This window comes from Euprymna scolopes, chromosome 36 (assembly GCF_053919585.1).
Source record: "Euprymna scolopes isolate OS-2025 chromosome 36, ASM5391958v1, whole genome shotgun sequence".
NCBI classification, from domain to species: domain Eukaryota; kingdom Metazoa; phylum Mollusca; class Cephalopoda; order Sepiida; family Sepiolidae; genus Euprymna; species Euprymna scolopes.
The window spans coordinates 21,238,532-21,260,862 of NC_136517.1; the positions used below are offsets into that span (position 1 = coordinate 21,238,532).

General features: G+C 35.2%; 1 long non-coding RNA gene across 1 annotated transcript in view; it reads right to left on the minus strand.

The window, feature by feature from the left end:
* LOC145260387 (uncharacterized) overlaps positions 1-22,331 on the minus strand; it is an 876,688-nt gene that overhangs the window by 802,802 nt on the left and 51,555 nt on the right. The window lies entirely within an intron of this gene.

A 22,331-nucleotide genomic window follows, 5' to 3' on the forward strand; every position in this document is an offset into this window, starting at 1 on the left:
TTTTGGGTCTAAACACTTGAAATGCTAGATATAGATTACTTGGACATGGATCTAACTTCATAACTTGATTTGAGCCCAGAAGAATAAATGTTAAAGGATCATAATATGGGTCAAAGTTAAAAAAAAATTGACCGCTTTTTTTTTTTTTTTTGCTTAACATACACCTCCAAACACCCGGGCAACGCCGGGCTGAAATGCTAGCGTGTGTATATATATATATATATATATATATATATATATATATATATATATATATATATATTTATATATATATATATATATATAAATGAGAAAAGTCTATATTGCACACACACACACACGTGTGTGTGTGTGCGTGTTTGTATGTGTTACTAGCCATTTAATTATATTAGTTAATTTGTATGTAGTTTATATTTAGTTTATACATATATATACATATATATATATATATATATATATCAGTTATATCCATATATAGAACGTCTGCAGGTAAGCATCAGTTTGTTTATGTCGAGTATTCCGTTTACGCATATATACAAAAGTGATCTTGTCTCTTTGTTTCTGCGGAACAGTCTCTACCACACTACTTTTTCGACATTTTGTCTATAGACTTAAAACTGGATATGTAGAGGATTTGGACCTGTGAAACAAATTCGATTTAATTTGTTGCTGGTAAAAATAGCTACTAAGTATTCAAAATTGAAAAATAAATGAAACCTGGCAGGCGTAAGTCGACTAAACCTGTTACTTCTACGCATGCGCAAATATACATTTATATGTTAAACTGCATTAATGTTTTTTTTTAATTTCTGATATATATCTGTCCTTGGTAGCTAATACCTTTGGGAAGTTAAATGTTGTGGTTACGATTCTAGCCGATTACTTTCCACCAAGTCATATTATTTTTTAAAATATTTGAAATAACTGCTATCTATTTGGGTACAATATAATAATCAATAGTGGAAACTAAAGCTGGGAGTAATGAAGACTGTAGAGGAGAGAGGTAAGATAACATACGATCTCTCACGAGGAATCACTGGACCGTGACAATTTGAAAATTGCTTCATACTCGACAGCAGGTAAATCTTCGACAGAAAAGCCTATAAAAACTTATTCAAGCGATACTTTGAAAAGTGAATGACTGAACTTATTGTTAGTTTACTAGACAAAAGTCTTCGGGGCGGGAATCCAAAGCAGACTTTATAACGAGTCAGTATGAGAAAAAAAAAATCTGTCAATAAACCAGGTGTTGAAGATTTAAAGAAACGCTTCATTGAGAAACTGGAAAACCAGTTCTCGAAACCATTACTCACAACGATATTCTTATAAAATGTTAAGAATGTAACCATACATCAATGTTGTAGTATTTGTATTTTTTTTTGTTTTTAGCATCAAACGTATTTGAAGTGTTACGTTCTGCAATTGGCCGGGTCGTTATGAATAAAGAACTTGTTTAACAGAGTATGACGGCTAATAAAGTACGGCTATATGTAAATTCCGAACCTTGTTCAAAATGCTGTCACAGTAGGGGGAAAAAAAAGAACGTGTGCCAAGAGAAAGGAGCACGTTCGATAGCACGTTTGAAACGATGTCCGAGAGGACAGAGATCAGAGAGAAGGAGCACAATCACGTTAGAGATTTGGTTGACACAATGTTATATAGTAGATCGAATACAAGAAAGTATTTGTTAGTGTTGTGGACCCGTGCTAGGGGTCACAAATGAAAGAAACCACAAGTAGTGTAAAGTGTATAAAATATAATATGTATTTACTATAAAGAATACAGGAGCCACTAAAGTGGTATGAGAGAAACGTGTTCGTAGCATGCGATTAAACATGGTATGAATGTCTCCAGTTAGTCTCTGAAACCAGTGGTATGAATAGGACTGGTTAATTCCACTTAGTTCTGAAATAGGGGCGAATTGTACCCCACAACCTTTAGTTATTAATCTGTCTGTAGATCTATCTATGTGTATTATCGATATATCTATCTATCTATCCATCTCTCTATCTATTTCTGTTCGTCTCGATATCTATCTATCTATCTATCTATCTATCTATCTATCTATCTATCTATCTATCTGAAGAGAAGAACAAGAGATGAATATGAAGAATTTTGATAAAGATTGTCAAAATATGGTAAAATCATAGCATAGGCAAGTTTACCGGAAACATCTTATCAGCTGATCGGATCTACGTGTGTTGCCACATGATCAAGTTGGCTGGAGATGATATTGGAGTTGGAATTTGCACGTTGAGCAGGGCGGATGGTTTAACAGCTCGTCCCCCCCTTTAGGGAAGGGGCTTACGTGTATTAGAACGGAGTCCTAGAAGTAAACCATGCAAGCAAAGATATTCACTTTCCATTCTTCTGCGATTGACACCTGGAAAGTGAATAAAAACTATATAAAATACAACCATCGTTATTGGAAGTGAATGAATATTCGTCCAAACAGGTTCCAGCCTCCCCTCCAAGAACAAGATGGATTCCAGGTGGACAAGATCAACAATGCATGAAACTAAGGCATGTCCAAAATACATGTATCACACACACACACATACACACACACACACACCCGCATATGAACATTAAGACGGTCATAGGATTTGAACATAAATAGACTGCAACAACATAACTTAAAGTTCAGATAGTGAAGAACCACCAGAGACATTTAGTGACACGTACACGCATCAGGATTAACCTTGCGTCACAAGTACAATACACAGTATGATATGATACATCATTATACACACATATGGTGCTATGGTACACATTACACAACAGACGCCTTTTTGGTACGCCACAATACAACAACATAGCCGCGACGAGAAGTCACGCGTGGCGGAAAAAGAGAAATAAAGGCCTTTTCTTAAAACTTGAAACAACAGTTGAAGTTCTTTTCTCTCCGTATTCTTTATATCTTTTGGGACTGAGTCTACAACGTGTTGGACCACTGATGTCTAGATGGTACCGCGCATGTAAATGTGTGTAACGTTACACTTGTTAGAATTCAGTTGCTACACTCTTTTGAAGATCGAAGGTTCAATCCTCAGTGCGGTCGACACGAAAAATGCAATTGTGATTTACTTAGGACTTCTATATAAACCATGGCTAACGGAACGGGAGCATGGTACTCCACTGAATCAAATAAAGGGTCACATTCAAAATTCTGTACGTATTCACGTCGGCATTCCCCGGCATGGGCGTTTGAAACAATAAGAAATAAACTTACTCCCCCCGAAAGCAGGGAGGAAAAGTCTAGGAGAGTGGACCCCCTAACATTACACAGCACTTTACTGCATTGACCTCAGTCAACAGGAAATAGTCATTTAAAAAATGGCTCATACTATGTTGACCTTGGATACTAGCGAACCGCCCATGTTGCCTTAATGGACACTAAATGGTACTTGATGTCAGAAACCTGATGGATCATATATTCAAATCTTATGCGTCGTTTACAATATGGCGGGACCGTGTAGGAATGAAATGCTGTATGGTTGGTTTTTATGCATTTCCCATTTTCAAGGACTCTCTATCTTTTCTGTCACGTACTTCCTTCCATAACGTAACTACGAGTACACGAAGAATCCAAATGACACGGTTGTAACGGCGCGGATGAGCTATGCAAATGCACACGAAATGCGAAATGATAGCAGTGTAATAAAAACGACTATAAAAAGGAGAAAGAGAGCGCGTTAGAGAAGACAATCACGTCAAAGACGTGGATGATATTCGAGAGCACGTTGGAGACGTGGGTGAAGTCACAGCCGCAACGAGAAGTCAAGCGTGGCGGGAGAATGAGGAAATAAGTGTCGTTGTTACAAAGGGGAAAAGCGAGCCGAAGTTCTGTCCTATTCATTGTCTACTTTGCGGCTGAGGTTACAACGTGTTGGGTAACGTTGCAGGAATAGTTGAAGTGCTTTATTTTATTACATACATGAAGATCATTTTAGCACAGAAAACACCTTTAAACATTCTTTGTAGAAAATAATATAGTCGATATATTATTCCATGATTCTCGACAGATGACATATGATTTCACTTATATAACCGTTCCCAAATAAATTAGAATTTTCAACCAAGACCAAAAAACGTGTTATGTTATGTAGACACATTTATCTTGGTTACTATAATGTAACTTTTGTTGGGTAGGTCACCATTTCGGTGGGTCCTCTCTTGGGGAGTCGTCGAAATTAATAAGAAGATGGGAGTTTCGGAACGGTCTAGAAACAGACCTGGGAATAATAATAACACAGCAACAAAGCATTTCAAAAGCGAAACGGTTTTTATATACGTTTCAGTATTCAAGGTTACAGTAAGCCTGTAATTTGTATAGTCATAGAAAGTTAGGCATTTTTCTTTTGTGTGATGACTCGGGAACAACTTGTCTCTTCGTCTTGTGTTCAGCCGTCTTCTGCCTCGAATATTTTATATCTTCTTCTTCTTCCCCCCCCCCCCCAGAACTGTCCTCCGTCCTGATTGGCTAACATCTCTGGTCGCATAGAGAGAAAAGAAGGAAGGAAGGAAAAGGAAAGAATAAAGAGAAAGAGAAATGGTGAGAGTATACTGTAATGGTAGTAGTAGTAGTAGTAGTAGTAGTAGTAGTAGTAGTCTTGGCTTTACTGCATGTTATTAAGTACAAAATAGTTAAAATTTTACGAAAAACAAGTATTTTTCTCCTTTAATATTTATCAATACCTATCAAGACAGATCTTCCAACCATCTATAATTTAGCCTAAATTATTATTTTTATAGTTTTGATTTTAAATAATTAAAAACAAAACGTTCGTCTTAAAAACGACATGAACGAATCCACTTCTTTTTTTTTAAATTATTAGATCAAAACTGAAATCATTTAAGAAAAGAATGAAATCATTCCAGAAATACTTCATCACAGTGATATGCTCTATGCATTGCAGCATGCTGCCGTTTATTTAAACTGTGACGTCAGTTGATAAACACTGTTCAGTAAACAGGCCTTATTAACGAAGGCCACGTCGCTTTCGATAAAAACAAAAACAAACAAAAAAATGGAATGTGAATTTTTTTTTTCTTTTCCACCGGCGTCATTCTGTTTATCAAGTGTTTTCGCTTTCGACAAAATAAATAAATAAATAACGCATGTCATTCGAGAACTTGTGCGCTGATGTTTGTGTGTACCGGTAGCACGTTCACTGTAATATATATCTTAATCTATCACCCACCCCGTCTCGCTTCCTAATAATTAATATTTAATATAAGATTTTCTCTTTAAGTAATTTATTCACTTTAAGTTTATGTGACAGGGCGGACTCATTGGAGAGGAAATAGACATCAGTTCTAATTATTGTAAAAAAAAAAAAAAAAAAAATCAAAGTCACAACAACAACAATAACAATATTTGAAATTCTAAATCGTGGGACCTTTCGTTATGAACGCGAAGTTGACTCATTTTTCCGCGTCAATGGCCATCCTGATATGTTCAGAATGACATCATTTCAGAAAGACATCCGGACATCATTTCAGAAAGAACTGACCGATTCCGATGACTATAACAAATATGGGAGTGTGAAACATTCCTTGATCATTATTCAATCGCGGGAAACGTCAGGTAACCATGCTAGTATAAATAATATTTTTCAAATACATATTAAGAATTACTTTTATCCCTGCAGACACTACTATCTCATGTTGACGCAATCATCAGTGTATGAAGTTGAGCCACCAAAAACTTACAAAACTAGGTAGAAAACGAACACTTAGAAAAATCAATTTAATTTTTTTAAAACAACAGTAAACAAGTGAAAATATTTTTTTTTTTAAATATTACGGGGGTATAGTTTCTTTTAAAAACAGTTTTCTGTTTAAAGATGGCGCTCTTTTTAAAATTAAATCTCCCTTAGTATTGTCTTTAACTTTCTATTTTTTAGCGATTATCAAGACCCCTAAGGTGTGATACCCTCATGTCGGACATTATTTCACGTTCTCCGGAAATTCGACCGCAGTCACAAAATCACACTTGACTCCCCCCTCTACATCTCTTCCTCTCTCTCTCTCTCTGTCTATATCTATCTATCTATCTATCTTTTTTTTTTTACAAGGGTGTCACCACTTATCAAGGCCCAGGGGCCACTCGAGGATAAGGGTTAATAGGTATACATTAGTCATTGTGATTTTAGCATAGTAAACAGTGGGAATTTTGTAACTTGGATTACTTAGGGGGACGATTCAATTAGAACTTGTTCACATTGGACTTTTTCTTTTTTTTTTCATAGGTATCAACTCATTATCAAGGCCAAGAGGCCACTCAAGGATAAGGGTCAAAGAGTGTACAGTAGAAATTGGACAATATAATAATCATTAGTAATGAAAATTTGTTAAATTTGATAACTTATATGGAACGGCTCATCAAGAACTTATTTACGTTAGACTTGAAGACAACCATATTGTAGTCAGCCGGAAAGCAGGAAAACTGAAGACAATTCCACAGGCGTGCAGTTCTAAGAAAGAAGCTTTGTTCATGGAATCTACGTTTAGGTTTAGGCACAGATAAAGAGTGGGGGGGGAGAATTATTGATAGTGTTTACAGCTAGACAAGTGTTTCTTGTGAAAGTTTGGCGAGGGGGGACCATAGACTGAAGCTCAGTCGAACACTTTCCATGAAAATAACGATACATCAGAGACAAACTCGCAACATCTCTTCTGTGAGATAGAGGTTGCAAGGAAGAGAAAAGGACATCTCCTACGAGGCTACGAAGTCTATTTTGAACTCTATCAAGGCAGGACAAGTCCTTTCTAGCAGCTCCTGCCCAGATGTGGCAACAGTATTCCATCCTTGGACGTACCTGGCTCTTATATAGATAGAGAATTGCATCAGCAGTGAGATATCTACTAGATCGATAGAAAGATCCCACCATTTTTCCAGCGGCCTTGGCAACAGATTTGATGTACGTGTTCCATTTAAGATCAGGAGTAATGGTCAAGCCCAGAAGCTTGTCAAAACTTGAGGCCTCCTGAAGACGAGAGCCATTCATTTTAATTGATGCCAGATGTGGATCAGAATGTTGATGATGTAAAGAGAGAAGCTTGGTTTTAGATGCATTAAAAGTAACCAGCCACTCCTTTCCCCATTGTACTACATGCTCAAGATCAGAGGAGAGAGAATTGGAGAGAACTTGGTCGTTTACTGTCTTAGATGTGCTACCATAAATGGTAGTGTCGTCAGCATAAATGTCTACAAATGATGTAAGGATGTGATTTGGAAGATCATTAATGTAGATCAGGAAAAGAGTTGGGCCCAGGATGGACCCCTGAGGGACACCGGCATTAATACTGTGGGCTTCTGATTTTTGCCCCTCAACTACTACTCTTATGAACCTATCAGAAAGAAATGATTTAATAATTGAGAAGACATTTTCAGCTATACCATAGCTAGAGATCTTATGTCATACCCTATGAAAGGCCTTAGATATGTCAAGAGCAATTGCCCTAGAAAGGTTGCCTCCGTCGAGAGATTTGCTAATCCTATGAGATATAACTGTAAGCACATCTGCTGTAGATCTAGCAGAACGGAAACCATATTGAGTGTCACTAAGAAGGTTATTTTTGTTGAGATGGTTGATTACTTCTGTATTTAACACAGATTCCAGCAACTTACTCATGACGCACAGGAGACTTATTGGCCTGTACTGAGAGGGGGATGAGCGATCACCTGAATTCTTAAATACAGGGCATACAGATGAAATTTTCCAGGGAGATGGGAAACTATTCTCCTTAAGACAACGTTTAAATAGTTTTGTAAGTATGGGCGCTAGTTCAGGTGTAAGTTTTTTGAGTACAATAATTGGAATACCGTCCGGGCCAGTTGCTTTACTGGAATCAAGGTTTTTGATTAGCTTGGCAACATCACGTACAGATATGCGTATATCACATAGTGTGTTTTCAGATACAGGAGGAAATATTGGGGGTTGGCGGCCTTGATCGCAAAAGGTAGAATTAGTTGCAAAGTTCTTGACAAAGAGTTTGGCTTTGTCTGATGCTGACGAGATTACCTCAGGTCCATTGATGATAGTTGGAATGGAGCGCACACTTCTGTTCAGAATTCTGTTTGCTATTTGCCAAAACTGGTGGGAACCAAGCCGCTGCTCAGCTACTTTGGACTTAACAGATTTAGCATACAACCATCTTGCGCTCTTTATTACTTTCTTACAATGGTTGCTGGCAGTCCTGAAAGCGGCTTTAGTTTCCATACATCTATTACGTTGGAAACAGTGGAAAAAGTGATTTCTATGCGCAATGGCAGCAGCACATTCTGGAGAGAACCATGGCTGGCTGTTAGGTTTTTGCTGAAAGTTTTTCGAGTGTATGAAACGATCAATACCTACAATTAACTATTCCGTCAGGCCTAATACTATAGAGGACACATCCTTTTTAAATATGGAATGCAGAGGTAGATCAGATATAAATGTACGGAAGCTATCCCAGTCAGCCTTAGTGTATCGATATACTGTATCTATCTATCTATCTATCTATCTATCTATCTATCTATCTCTCTCTCTCTCTCTCTCTCTCTATATATATATATATATATATATATATATATATATATATATACATATGTCTTTCTAGCTAGCTAGAGCTACTTATCGATCTATCTATTGATGTAGCTTTTAAAAAAATTTTTACATGGTAGTCACCACTTATCAAGGCCCGGAAGCCACTCTGGGATAAGGGTTATTGTGTGTACAATAATCAATGGGATAATATCGCGGTAATCGTTAGTAATGGAGATTTGATAAAGTGCCTTACTTAAGGGGGCGGTTTATCAGGATGCTGGACTTGAAGACATCCAAGTTGTAGTCCGATGGGAAACAGGCCAACGGAAGATAGTTCTTTCCTGTCCTATTTCTTTGATATAATACAATACATTACAAATTGATCAAGAAGTTATATTTTTATACATACATATTTTTCCTGTTTTTTTTTTTTTAAATACAGGGGAAATTCGTTTTCTTTTAAATATATATAAATCAATTTGAATCTAGGAAAACTCGTACCCGGAAAACCCGTACCCGGAAAACTCGTCCCTTTTTGATAGGTAGGAAAACTTGTCCCTTATTGAATGAATATCGATTGAATACACATTTTATGACCGTTCTTGAAGGAGATATTGGTTTTAAAAAGAATATATCATACCCATAATATTTAAAAGAAATATATATTTTTACTTGTTTACTATTGCTTTTAAAAAAAGTAAATTCGATTTTCTAAGTGTCTGTTTTCTCCCTAACTGGCTGTTCAAAACCGAGACGACATAATATTGTTCAAAGTATTTATACTTATTTACTGTTGTTTTTTAAAAGGGCAAACTCGAATTTTCTACCTGGCTAAGTTGTTAGTGGTTTAATTTATTTTGAATCATTTATTCAGTAAAAAAAAAAACAAAACAAAACAAAAAAGTAGCGTCGAGTGTTACGTGAGAACGTGAAATAATGTCCGACAGGAGGATATCACATCTTAGGCGTCTCGATATCACTACAAAATAGAAAATTAAAGAAAATACAGAGGGAGATTAAATATTAAAAAGAGCCCCACCCTCCAAAAGAAAATATTTTCACTTGTTTACTGTTGTTTAATAAAAAAAATTAATTTGAGTTTTCTAAGTGTTCGTTCTCTACCTAGCTTTTAAGATTTTAGTGGCTCAACTTATTTTAAAGAGTTTATTTAGTTAAAAAAATAATGTTGGGTGTTTCTTTTGAACAAAAAATGTCTGACATGAAAGGATCACGTCGTAGGAGTCTCGATAATCGCTCAAAAATAGAAAATTAAATAAAATACTGAGGTAGATATAGTTTTGAAACGGCCCCCCCTCTCCCGCCAAAAGAAAATAAATTTGCATACTTTGGAAAAAATCCGGAAGTAGATGCAGTTGATTATATAATGAAAGCGAACGGAAGACACGAAAAACGAAACCATATATTTATAAAAAAAAAGTGCTTTTGTTTTTAACATTTCTTGTGTTATTACGAAACAAACAAAACAAACAAACAAAAAGAAAACAGTTTTTGTATTATCAAATAAAAAAAATATTTTATTTAGAAAAATTAATTTAGTTTTCACACTTTTTGTTTACACGAAACAACAAAAGGCACTTGTACTGTATGCGGACGGCGGACATCTTTTTTGGGCGCGTTTCACTAAACTGTCGTTAGGTGGCGCTTCTCAGTTAAAAAAAAATTAACTTATTAATTTCTTGTTAACCCTTCAAAGTTGCTTTAATTCAAAAAATGTTTCATTTAAATTATTTATTTGTTCGAAAAAAAAAAAAAAAAGAAGCTATTTTACTTCATAAAAACCCAATGTTGTTTTTATTACAATATTGTTTTATTAAAGTTATAGTTTCTTACGCAGGCTTTTAAATAAAGGTTTTTACAATTATATATTGTATTTATTTACTTCCCCACCAAAGCAAATAAAGCACAAGGCCGTTTTTAATGTGGGGTAAAAACTAACCCCCCTAAAAGTTGGCAAAAAGGGAGCACTCTGGTTACCAAAAATAATAATTGTCTCAGTATAGAGGGTTTCCCCTCCATTGACTGGTACAAATTATCTTAAGTGCAACATCTGCAGAACAGATACTACACTTTGAGGTATTTATTTGCTCCCCCACTGAGCAAATTAGGCACAAGGCCAATTTTTACAGTGAGGAGTGAAGGGGAAATGGGGACCAACTCGCCGGGGAGTAGGGCAGCTGGATAGTGACAATTGGTATGAAGGGTTGCCCCTACATTGACTAAGGTCTTTGCTTGCAACATCTGCAGAACAGATACTACACTTTGATCTTGGTCCGATTTTCAAATATTTTTCTGTTCGGAAAAAAAACATCTTGTTTGTTTCTTATTTGCTCCGTTATTTGACCAAGAAGAAATGGAAGTTATCGTCTCCTAACAATAGCCGCCATTTGCATACTGCACAAGTGTCACCGTAATAACTTTTAAACGATACCCTCCCCTCCCCATGTTAAGAATGGCTTTCGAAATAATAATGTATTATTTCAGCGCGGTACTAAAAATACGTAAGTACCGTGTTTTCTTTTTTGTTGTTTCGTAATAACACAAGAATTGTTTAAATTAATTCTTCTAACTAAAATAATTGCTTTCTTTGATAATACGAATGTTCTTTCTTTTATTTTTGTTTTTCTAACAATCACACAAAAAAGTGTTAAAACTAAAGTATTTTTAAAAATAAATATATGGTTTCGTTTTTCGTGTCTTGACTCCGTGATCAAGTCTTTTTTTGTTTTTGTTTTTTTAAACAAGAGTTAAATACAATTTTTAAAAATATTATGGAGGTGCGTAGTCACCTTTAAAAACATTATCGCCTACAAGAACGGTCATAAAATGTGTTTTCAATCGATATTTATTCGATAAGGGACCAGTTTTCCTACCTAGCAAAAAGTGACGAGTTTTTCGGGTACGGGTTTTCCGGGCATGAGTTTTCCGAGGACGAGTTTTCCGAGCACCATCTATTTATCTATATATATCTATAAAAGTGAGAATGTGGTGTGTGTGTGTGTGTGTGTATTTGTGTGTGTGTGTATGTGTGTGTGTGTGTATTTGTGTGTGTGTATGTGTGTGTGTGTCTAAGGGCAATTCTCAACCTATATACTAAACGATTTTTATCTACAAACTTGAAATTTGGTATTTAAACTTGAAATTTGGTAATTAAAACGTTTTCCACATATCTGAATATCCTATGGATATTCAGATATGTGGAAAACGTTTTAATTAGTTTTCATCTGGAAAAAGGGTTGCTAAGGGGTAAAAATTAGAAAATTGGTACATGGGGTTCGGCGAATATTTATTTTTGCCAACTGTTTCACGACTGCGCATGCACAGTCTGGAAACATGAGAGCTTGTTTATGCTAAGAATAAGATTTTTGGAAACACTTCGTAGATATCTAGCTGGCCTAATGGTTATCGTACTTGACTCCCTGTCTTTAGGTTTTGGTTTCGATCTCAGCTCGAGTATTTTTTTTACTTACAAGAAGTGAACTGTTTAATAAAAAACATAATACTCGCATGCACATGTCTCAGTTTCTTTCCGTTTTTTACTAATTTAAAAAAAAAGAAAAAAATTTAACGTTAGGTTAAATACCGAGCAACACCGGGTACATCTGCTAGTTTTTCTATATATTAACCATTTAATTTTGAATTTCACTATCACAAATGTTTTTTTTTTTATTTTTACAAATACTTTCAAAACAATGACTGCTGTTCTGGTTTTCTTTTGCATTTTATTTCGTCTGCCATGAGATTAACAACCCTGCCATCTCAACACCAGCTTAAAAGTCTCTCGCTGCCACCATGTGGCCACACATCCATCTCACCCAGTAACTTTTCTTCTCCTCGAATCATATCCCAGCCACAGCTAGCCATTTTTCTTTGCATATCCATCTTTTCCTGGCGCACTTTACTTCTCTCCTCGACCACGTACTGTTCTTTTGTTTTCCTTTTCTTGTCATACGCATATTTCCTAATTTTCATATGTGCTTTTTCGGCTACTGCTGCTATTATCTTCACAAGCCAGTATCCTACAGCTCATGCTTATATTCTCCAACGCGCTTATACGTGCTCCATTACAGTACCTTCAGCATGAAAGATAAGAGAAAAAAATATCTGGATGTTCCTGATAAAGACTCTTTTATGGGTCGGGAATTTGAATGTAATTTTAATAAATAAATATATCTAATTAATAAAACTCACTATATCTGTCTGTCTGTCTCCATATCTTCAAACTCTATCACTTCTGAGACTAAAAGTCGTAGAGCGGCGCTAAAGGCCTCAAATGGACCGTTCTTTTATGGTCTTTAGCCGGTTATAATAATGTTTATGCTATAATGTTTAATAATGTTTATGCTAAGAATAAGATTTTTTGGAAACACTTCGTAGATATCTAGCTGGTCTAATGGCTATCGTACTTGACTCACTGTCTGTAGGTTTTGGTTTCGATCTCAGCTCGAGTATTTTTTTTTTACTTACAAGAAGTGAACTGTTTAATAAAAAACATAATACTCGCATGCACATGTCTCAGTTTCTTTCCGTTTTTTACTCATTTTAAAGTCTGAAAGGGTCTGAAAGGGGTCAAAATTGAACATTTTTGTACATTCATCTTAGTTTATTTTTAATCAGTTCATATGTGTGTCACATTGCTACAGTGGTAACGTCACCAGCTTTGAACGCTACAGTTTTGCTTTCAGTTTCGATTCTAGCTGTTGGCATCTAAACGCTTTTTATTTTTAACTTTTGAAATCACGACTCTATAATAATATATACGAAATCTGGACAAATTAAAATATCATATTTAAGCGTATTTTACGACCGAGAAAAGCCCCCCCCCCTACTTAAAACTAATCTGCACTTGTCTGATGTTTTAAAGAGAGTAGAGAATGGATGTTAGGTTTACCTGTGGCGGGTACGTGACTCTCGTTCCTCTGATTTTGTCCTGCTTCACATCCCATTGATTGAAAATGGCACGTGTTTTGCTTGCTAACTTTTGTGTTACGGAATGGAAGTACATATATTTATGAATATACAAATAAATACACCTTGATCTTTATTATAGAGGAGGAGATTCTGTTTGATTACATTTTCTTTCTTTTAGAGTTGCTATAAACAATAAGGTTAAAAATAAAGCGATGTCGAAAAGGTATCATCAATAAACGAAAACGACGAAATGCCTCAATAATATAAGCAAAGGAATTAACGCTACGTCTTGACTTGGTGTCGCTTGATCCCATATTGTAGCCGATAAAAATAGCGATCAACAATGTAAGGATAATTATGCCAACATCTGCGTATGTGTCGTTTCTCGCGATACAAAATGAAGGGAATCGGTTAGTTGATGAAACCAGCTGTTTGTGCAAGGATTCGGCACATTTTATTCCCCTCTGAAATATTTAGAAAAATTCCTCTAAATAGATATTTTTAATGGAATTATGCAGATTGAACAAATCGTTTTTAGTGTTTTTTTTTCTTGGAAATTGTTCGTCTTTTTTTTATTAAGGCTTTATAGGATTAGCGTTTTTAATTATTTGTTTATTTGTATTTTTTTTTCGCCATCTTTTATTGTATTTTTTAAAACCGTTTTTATTTGTTTTTTTGTTTTTTTTAGCAATTTCTTACTTTTTTCTTTCTTTTTATATTAATTTTATTCGTCTTGTTATAAACTTAATGAATCTGTTTCATTATGCGTTGTTGTTGTTGTCGTTGTTGTCCTTCTTCTTCTTCTTCTTCTTCTTCTCCTCCTCTCCTCCCCCTTCTTCTTCCTTTAGCCTACTCCTCCTTCGTCTTCTATTTCTTCATCATTTTCGTGGCAGTGCATGCTTAATTTGAATAATTACTTTCTCGCTTTCTATATTTTGTTATTTATTAATGTATTTAGTTCTCATTTTCTTTCATTCTTTTCTTTCTTTCTTTCTTTCTTTCCTTCTTCATGTATTCCTTCTTTCGTGTGTTCTTTCTTTTTCTTTTACGGTATCAAAATAGTTTATTCATTCTTTCTCTCTTGCTTCTTCTTCCCATGTTGTTCTTTTCTTTCCTTTTCTTTCTTTTCCTTCCCATTATTATTATTATTATTATTATTATTATTATTATTATTATTATTATTATTATAAAATAATTGCTTTCTTTGATAATACTTAGGTGTTTTCTTTTTTTTTATTTTTGTTTCGTAATAAGACAAAAAGTATTAAAACTAAAGTATTTTTTTTTAAATATTTTATGGTTTCGTTTTTCGTGTCTTGACTCGGCGATCAAGTTTATTTTTTATAAAACAAGAGTTAAAAATAATTAAAAAATATATTATAGAGGCGCGTAGTCTCTTTTAAAAACAATATATGCTTCAAGAACAGCCCTAAAATGTATTTTCAATCGAAATTTATTCAATAAGGAACCAGTTTTCCTACCTAGCAAAAAGGGACAAGTTTTCCGGGTACGAGTTTTTCTGGGCACTATTAAAATATCATATTTAAGCGTATTTTACAACCGGGAAAAGCCGGGTTCCTTTTTTTGAACAATTCCTATTTCACCTTCTCTTTATTTCTTTCCATCTTTTCAATTCCCTGTTCATGTTCTGTTTTTTTTTTGTTCGACCGAAATCACTTACAGTTTCCGTGTAAGATAGCGAAAACACACAAAAAGCTCACCTTTCCCTCAATCCCCATCACCCGCATTTCTTTTTTATCCCGCACCTCTCACCGTCCTGCCCCCTTCCCTCCCGTTTTGCCGTCCACAAATCAGCTTATCCGACGAAAACAAACTACTCAAAAGAGCTCACCGCCTTTAATCAACCTACACAATCGATACCGCCAATGGTTTACCAAGAAAGAAAGCGCGCTCGAAGGATTGATCGGCTAATGGTTAAACTAAATCTGAACTTATCTAAACAAGTAGTTACATTCTCACGTGATCAACTGATATAAAATTGGCTTCTAGTTGTATAATTGGGAAATATCATTTAATAATTACTAGCAGTGAGACCCAACGTTGCTCGGGATTTATTGAGGATCAACGAACGTTCCACACTTCCAAGACTTTTATCGTCGTCGAAATCGGCGAACTCGTCCATTTTTCAATCAAATCGATCGATTGATTGCCTGCTTCAGTCAGGAACCGTCCGCGGTGCATCCGGAAGAAGTTTCACATGCTTCTCGGAGTGATTCGGTCCAAAATGCATTGTAATCTACATTGCACTGTAGAGAACCAAATTGGTTAAAGGGAAAATTATTCCCAACTCGCATCTAGGTAAAAATGCACTTTCGTAAATAATTGAATTCATTTAAAAACGTATCGCAAAAACAAAAACAAATAACATCTAAATAAATCGCGATATATCCGAACAGTCGGCGAGATGGACTGCGGATAAAGAGGTCTGGCTTATTACCATCGGGTCCTGATGAGTCGTTGACGACGAAACACGTGACAGTGGATATTCATATTTTAAAAACAGGAAATGTAATATAGATATTTATATTGCGTCTACAGTATTCCCTGGAATATCACGGTAGATAGAGACTGAGACCACTCGTGATATTCGAAAATCCGAGAAGTAGAACAAAACCATTATTTTACCTTATTTAAGGCTGGTTATAGGCTGTTTAAAACCATCTCTGTAATGGTTATAACCTACCATTTACTATATTATTAATAATAATAAAAAAGATTGTAATATATGTTTGGTTTTATAGTACATTATTACAGTTCAGCACTGTACATAAATATGTATTCGATTATCACCGTTTATGGATTTATGGTAGATTTATGGTGGAAATCAGCGATATTAATGTATTAAAAAACCCATGAAGTAGCAAACCCGTGATAATCGAACCGCGCAATAGGGGTTACTGTACACCCGTAGATTTAATCTTGTGTTGGTTAAAGATACATTTTCATCGATTATTATTATTATTTATTTTTTTCTGGATACACATGAAAATGGGACTGAAATTGTGTTTTGAAGAAGGATATGGTTTAAGCAAATTTTGTGTTATCTCAGCTATTAAATATAAAAAGAAATGTACGCGTGTGTGAGTTCCTTCCCTACGAACTCGTAAACGGCTAGGCCAATTTTTATGAAAAGTCATCCGAAGGTAATTCATGTGCCTGGCAGTGTTCTTAGATTGGTTTTGTATTGGAACGTTTTCGATAAGTATGGATATTCGATAATTAAAAAAATCCGATGAACAAAGGAACAGGCAATTTTAACTAAAGTTAACACCTTACACAGCCTAACATCACAAATGCATTTGAAAAGTTTTAGCACAAACCGAAAGGCCCGACATATAAAATCAACAGCGGGTTCTTTGATATGAGAGGAGCGCGTTCGAAATTAATATTTCTGTTTAAAGTACAACTGCACCATGACACTTGACGTTGGCATTTTAAACTTTAATTCAAGCCATTATATATAAACACAATTTTATCAAATAAACAATAGGTTCTCTACAGTGCAATGTAGACTGCAAAGTATTGCGGACTGCGGGGAGACATGTAAAGCTTCATCCTGGTTCACTGCGATGCTTCCCCAACTAGAGCAGGCAAACAATCAATTTGATTGAGAAATGAGTGATTTTATGCAGTTTGGTGACAATGAAAATATGGGAGTGTGAAACATTCGTTGACCATCATTCAATCCCGAACAACGTCGGGTCTCTCTGCTAGTGACATGTATAGATAAAAATAAATGTGGTTTGGAAGCAGTTATAAACGACTTCAGAATAAGTGTGGATTTTCTTTTTTGTTTAGAAATATTGTTAGAATATGGTTTGAAAATAATTTAACGTTAACACACACACACACACACACACACACACACACACACACACAGAGGCGTAATGGTTAACGCACCAGACTGTAATACATATGGTCTGAGGTTCGATTCCCAGAATCAGTCAAGCCAAGCTGAGCAGAGGTAGGACCTCGAAACATGCACGTCCGTAGTTTACTGTTTTATAAGTAAAGTAATAATAATAATGAATAAATAAATGAATAAATAAGTAATATTTGTTTACAGCTAAAAAATATGGGCGATTTTCTAAGGAGCAGATTCTCAAGGTTAAATACGCTTATTAACCGTGTTATCGTTTAAAAAATCAACAAAAAATGCATTTAGCTATATATTAACTGTATCGCCTGAAGAGGTCTCTATTTACTAGTAATACGCGACCGAAACATGCTCATGACTGTGTAGCAACATATTACTGCTTATGCAAAAAAAAAATAAGGAGTATATATATATATATATATATATATATATATAAAAGTGAAAGTGTATGTGTGTGTGTGTGTGTCTGTCTGTCTGTGTGTGTACATTTCCCTACAAAATATCTCTGTCAATTTTCAGTTTACAGACTCGAAATTTGATATACAGGGTACTGAGATTTGGGAAAATCTTTGTAATCGGTTTTCGGCCAGAAATCTGACTGTTAAGAGGTCAAAGTTCAACGATGTGACCTTTGAGAACTCTACGAAACTCCTCCAACAATTTTGGATCTAAACACTTGAAATTTTAGATATAGGTTCCTTGGACATGGATCTAACTTAATAACTTAATTTGACTCCAAAACAATAAATGTTTAGGGGACATAATAGGGATTAAATTTAAATAAAAGATTGACCGCTCCAAACACCCGGGCAACGCCGGGCTGAAATGCAGAATCACAAAGTGTACTCATAATAATACCTAATGCGTTATTAAACGGTTTAATATGTACATATATATTGCCAATTTATAAACAGATCGCCTTTGTACATTTAAGTACATTTAAGTACAGATCCAACGTATTTTTCTCCGGGTAAAATTTCTGGCAAGTCTTCAAGCTACAAGATTTGCATACAAATTTACCAGGAAAAAAATTCCTAGAAGGTTTTAAATAGTAATAGTGTATTTGTGTGTGCGTTACAGAAGAACAGATCAACACCGATATCGCCGCTTTCAAATCAATCCAAAGGAGACTAATATATGGTCGTTTTTGTCGAACTCTCTTCGGCTTCTGTTTATATCTGTCTCCACAGAAATGTCTATCTGGGGGAGACATATAGAAGCAGAAGCTGAAGAGAGTTCGGCTTAGGCGACCAGATATTTGTCCCCTTTGTTTTGGATTTGAAACCGACGGTATTGGTGTATTTTTTTTCTGATCTTCCGTAAGTAAATATTACGCTCTTATTTTCGTATCTGAAATTTTCTTAATAATCGAGTACTCGATTGGGATTCTCTTTCACTAACCTAAAGTGGGTATATATATATATATATATATATATATATATATATATATATATATATATATATATATATATATATATGTACTAGCATGGGTGCCCGGCGTTGCCCGGGTGTTTGGAGGCGTATGCTGAGCAAAAAACAAACAAACAAACAAACAAACAAAAAACAAAGAAAAACAGTCATTTTTTTTAAACTTTTACCCCTATTCTGCCCCCTTAACATTTATTGTTTTGGGCTCAAATCAAGTTATTAAGTTAGTTCCATGTCTAATGAACCTATATCTAAAATTTCAAGTGTTTAGACCCAAAATTGGCGGAAGAGTTTGGTAGAGTTCTCAAAGATCAAATATTTTAACTTTGACCCCTTAACAGTCAAAGGTCTGGCCGAAAACAGATCACACAGATTTTCCCAAATTTCATTATCCGATCAAATTTCGAGTCTGTAGACTAAAATGTAGCAGAGTTATTATTGTTTAGAAACTGTTTGCACAATAACACAATGGTGATTAGAGAAATTTGATTCGTTTGATGTGATATTACCACTCAATCTTCAATCTTGCCCGATTTTTTTTTATTTGTAATGCAAACCAATTAAAAACAAGTGAACCATGCATGTTACTCCGTGAGTGCACAGTGAACGAGGCCTAAAAATATGACTAAGTTCAGCATTGCTCCCTTACCATTTCGCCCCAAAAGTCCCCAGAGGACGTCAAATCCTGGTGAAAATAAATAAATGGTGCAGTTTTAAGCCTTAGCATATGTAAATTTGAGTTCTGCACCATGCAGAAAAAGAAATGACTAAATCCATCATTTGTCCCCCCCCCATTTACCCCTAAAAATCCCCAAGACCTTAACATATTTAAATTTGAGTTCAGCACCATGCAAAACTGCTAAATAGGCATACACAGAAAATTTTCGACAAATATGGTAAAATAGTCTCATAAAAAAGTATTAAAATGGCTTAAATTGACTTTGTGCTTATAAAAAAAAAATTGATGCCTTGGATTTTTATAAAACTTCATGAAAAGTTGTAACTAACTGATTTCTATATATTTTTGTTTGTCTATGCTTCGCGATAACTCTTGGGTGTGTCCCAGGGTCTCTTTTAGGCCTAATAAAAACACTCCGTTTTTGGGACTATTTTACCATATTTGTCTAAAGTTTTCTGTGTGTCTATTTAGCAGTTTTGCATGGTGCTGAACTCAAATTTAAATATGTTAAGGCCTTGGGGACTTTTGGGACTTAATGGGGGGGGTCAAATGATAAACTTAGTCATTTCTTTTTCTGCATGATGCAGAACTCAAATTTGCATATGTTAAGGCCTAAAACTGCACTGTTTATTCATTTTTACAAGGATTTGAGTTTTCACAAGGATTTGGGAGTTTGGAGGCTAAATGGGGGGGGAGAGTAAATGCTGAACTTAGTCATTTTATTTTATGCCTCATTCACTGTGCACTCACGGATGACAATGCATGCTGCACTTGTTGTTGTTGTTGTTCTTCTTCTTCTTCTTCTTATTATTATTATTATTATTATTGTTATGTTCGTTAACTTCAATGTGTTGTGATTTTTACACAGTTTTGTTCACTCAAGGACGGGCTTTTACATGAAAGCTAGTGAACAAGGCCAAGAGTTAATTAGATGGAAAACACTTGGCGCTAAATGTTTGCTGCGCCAAGCAGAACTGACTTCTGGAGTACAGTGACGAAGTTCAACTGTTTCTCAAGATTATCTGAAATTGAGCCCTGTGCACCTCTGATGATTGGCACGATGGAAGTTATTCCACAACCTAGCAATCTCCACATTGTTTCTGTTACTTTCGTAGTTTCTCGTTCGTTTTGCCTGCTAAGTTGATTGTAGTTTTGGCAAGACACATCAATAATTTATCATTCATTGGTCTTTTTGTTTACAACTACGATATCCGGTTTCCTGTGAGTTATCTTTCGATCACACTAAATCATGAAATCCCAGACAATCTTAACGTCCTCATTTTCAACTACCGCATCTGGGTGATGCTCGAACCATTTCTCCTTCACTTGGATTAGAAACTTTTGGCACAAACTCAAATGGAGATTTGTACATACTTTGTCATGACGACGGGTTATTATTATTATTATTATTATTATTATTATTATTATTATTATTATTGGCTCACAAGGAGCTTTCACACAGGTTATCAAAGATCTCATTCAATACAGCCTGTGATGTTCCATGGAAGCTGAATGACAATAAGTCTCCCCAGATTTTCCAATATTCTCTACCTCTTTCGATAACATTTGCAAATAAATTTGCATTATCGCAACAGCTGCTTGCCATTGATTTCTCGTTGGCAGTGGCCATTGGTCGGTACTAGAATTTGAGCCTCCCCGAAGGTGCCAGTTCTCTTCGCACTTATACAATGGAGGTCTGGTCAGTGCTCACTCCTCGGTGTTTCTTTCCTCCTTGACTACTTGGCTATTTGGTTGGTTGTTTTTGTTTTATGGCATATCAACCCTTTTCAGGTTATTTAATGCCGAATCCAGTTATTTTGAAAAGTTTTTAATAGAATATGTTTGTTTTTGTTTTTTTTTTCAAGTCGGTTTCTATTTACCCCATAGTTGGGACCCTAACAGGTACTACCACTCTGGGTCAGAGTGGACCTGGGAGCAATGGCAATTAAAAGGTAGCTCCACACTCCCCAAAGCCCGCAAGCTGGGGTCTCACCATCGGATATAGTTTAAGTCATATCTAGGACCTTGGCTACTTGGTTTCACTGGGGTTTTTTTTGTGGGGGTGGGGGAGACAGTGATGTTGTAATGGAGGAATAGGGGTTGGGTTAGGGAACTTATAGTTATGCAACTTCAATGTTCTTGGTTCCATGTAGTGCTTCATGTTTTGTCTGTGGCAGTTCGTCTGGTCTATGCTTTTGGTTCGTCTGTGTTAGTTTCCGCATTCAAGGGGTTTCCTTAGAATAAAATATACTTATTATTTGATCATGTAATTGCGTTTGTAGTATTACAGAGCTTTAATTAATTAATTAATTAAAACGTTGAAAATAAAGAGCGACTGGGTCTAACGGTTATTAATATATTTTAGAGTGTTCTGGAATCAATAGAGAATAAAAAATAAGGAAAAAGAGCGGGAAATACATGGAAAGCTAAGACAAAGGTCGATAACTTGCTCAGTTAATTAGAAAATTCAGCAAATTTGAACAATTTAAATAAAATTTGGTCCAAACATAACCTAATCCCAGAACTAATGCATACTGTAGCATACATTTTTTCATGATTGAAGTATGTTTAAAAAAGCTTCTGGGAAACGTGTTGACTTATTCTATCCATGATATAAAGGGCAATTATCTGGTTGTTCAGTAAAAACTTGAAAAATACACAACAAACACCAACAAAGTTGGCATTTTATAATTGGTGTAACCTTGGGCATATAATAAATTTTGTAAAAAAAATCGTTATTTAGGAGTCAAATGATCATGTATATTATTTAATGTTATCAAAATATAAACGCATCGTTTTATGTTATCATATATAGGAAATAAATGTGATTTTACACACAGAGTTACTCCCCTTACACCGACTTGAGTTGTGTGTGTGTTTGTGT